The sequence below is a fragment of the Azolla caroliniana genome, unplaced genomic scaffold (genome assembly GCF_043228905.1).
Source record: "Azolla caroliniana isolate FFs.n. ecotype wild unplaced genomic scaffold, voAzoCaro1.0.p SCAF_20, whole genome shotgun sequence".
In the NCBI taxonomy this organism is placed as follows: domain Eukaryota; kingdom Viridiplantae; phylum Streptophyta; class Polypodiopsida; order Salviniales; family Salviniaceae; genus Azolla; species Azolla caroliniana.
In genome coordinates, this window is record NW_028230455.1 from 1549887 (window position 1) to 1552201 (window position 2315).

At 46.5% G+C, this 2315-nt stretch overlaps 1 long non-coding RNA gene across 1 annotated transcript; it reads left to right on the plus strand.

The window, feature by feature from the left end:
* The first annotated feature begins 302 nt into the window (after nt 1–302).
* LOC147850756 (uncharacterized) lies at nt 303–748 on the plus strand. Its single transcript, XR_015531591.1, has 3 exons — nt 303–345; nt 421–566; nt 630–748. It is a non-coding gene; the product is annotated as an uncharacterized LOC147850756 (long non-coding RNA).
* Nucleotides 749–2315: the final 1567 nt, after the last annotated feature.

The following is a 2315-nucleotide window of genomic DNA, read 5'->3' on the forward strand; positions in this document are numbered from 1 at the left end:
CATAAATGATGGGGTGTTGAGAATGTAGGGGTTCTAGAGTTAACCCACACAGCAAGACAAAGCAAAAGAGAAAACGAAGTTGCATATTGTATGTGAGGTCTAGTGTTGCATATTGACACAAGAGGGCATCAAATGGTATTTTTTCCCCTTTCCCGATCCTTATAATATGTGGGTATATAAGATATCATTGTTTAAGACATCATATCCAACCAAATGATGCAATTATATTTATCTCTAATTCAGTGACCGAAATGATTTTCTTGAATGGTGGTAGATGGCTTCCAAGTCTAAGTACCAAGATTGGTGGGATTTCGATAACGGTTACATATATCCAACTCAAGACAGGTATGTCACGAACCAATCTCCCCTAATACTGGTTTAGGGTTTGATGCATGTATGTTGACTCGTGATTTGTTAAAGGGTCTTCGTTAGAAGACATTGGAGAAGTTCGTCAGCCGACATGTCTAAGGGTGGGGAGAGAATGGATCAGACACTAGTGGTTCATCTGCCTCAGATCGAGCCGATACATGCCATGGCAACATTTGACCAAGATGCTCCTCCAAATGGTACGTGGAATTGGTGTCGTTGCAATATGTCAATCTTAAATATGTAACACATACAGAAGGAAGAAGGAACAGATCCTCATCTCCCAGACTCGTTGTATATGGTTGGAAGAGATGCAAATGGGAACCAGGCCCATGTGTGTATCTATACTGAGTATTGCCGCCTCTCGCCAAGGTGGTATCGCAAAAAAAGTGACATGGAATCACATTTACGCAGAGAACATGGAATAGACATAGTCCTACCATGAGGGATGCGTATAGAGGAGGAGGAGGGTACTTCGAGGGCATGCTTTAATTGCTATGAGCGTCAAAGATCACTCAGAAGATTCATGGACCCTGAAATCAAGTACAATAGAAATCGGCAAACATATATCCGGAAGCTGAAGGTTAGGGTTGTTTCGAGGTACAACTCTATTCCCGTTGAACTCCGTCTTGACACAGAGGTAGAGTTCGTGGTGCGATTTATGGACAACGAGATGGCCATATATGACTCCAAAAAGGATGAGTGTTTGGAGATGTTGACGAAGAAGATAAGATCTGGTTTGGATTCTTATGTAAGTACGAGCGAGGATTTCATTTGAGATATGTGTTGGAGGGTTTATTGGCAGAATTCAGATAATAACATGTGTCTTATTGTGGTGAGATAGTGTAAAAAGGCGGGGATATCCACCCAACCATAGGGTGTGTCCACGGATGTGAGTGAGGCTCTAAACCCATCTGAGGGTGGTGTGTCCACTCCACCGAGACGGAGACGACAGAAGATGTCAGTCCGACGGAAGCAGGCGGTGAAGGGGCAAGCCATCCTTAGGAAGGTGGTTGAACGTGATTTTATGTTCATTTCGATCGTGCTTGACAGCCATTGGGTGTTTTGACGAAGATGCAACAGAAAGTTTCTAAGCTTACTAGCAAAGTAGTCTTTTGCGATCCATTAAACAACGCGGTGTCGTAGAGAAAATCGTCCCTAGGCGGAAACTGGGTATAACATGCGAAAACCGACCCTTACACGTGGGCACAAGTTTTGTTGTATAGTACGTAGCTAGGTACAAGTCGCCTGAGGCGAAATCCTAGGTAGTACACATTCGGTAGGGAGGAAATCGAGGCGTATCCCTGTCCGAAAGGACAAGGAATAAACATGATGTAATGAGTGGAAGCAACCTCCCTCATTGGGTTATAAAGGAGAGGGAGAAGTGAGAAGAAGGGGGGATAACGGTTTTTGGGAGCGAGGAGGAAGTGTTGTCAGACTGGGGACCAAGCCCTCTCCTCCATCGTGCGTTGTTCTCTGCAGGATTTTGGACTGAGTTGCCTCTGCTTCGTGGACAGCCCGTGTGCTTCCGGCAGAGGCTCCACAATGCAGTCAGGTTGTGTGCCTGCGTGAGCATCGTGTGTGTGTGTCCACATGAGTTGGGTCCATCGTCGGCTTGCCGGTTGTAATCGTTGTTGATTGTAATTAAGACTTTGTTCTCCGTCTCTTTCCTCCTTTGTGTTTCTGCAAGCTACTCTCTCTCTCTCTCTCTCTCCCCTCTTTCTCATGCCCCTTGGTTCGAGGCCCCCGCGGTCTCGCCTCTTTCCGAACGCAAAGAGTGTAACAACACGACATATTTGGTGAACCCGACGTGAAACATGCAACAAAGGAGTGAAGGATGAGGGGATCCGAGCTTGCTGAAGCTATGGCCGTAGCCATCGACCGGCTAGTGAGCGCTCGTGAGGGAACGGGTGCCCTCGACAGGGCCATTGAGTCGATCGTCGGCACCA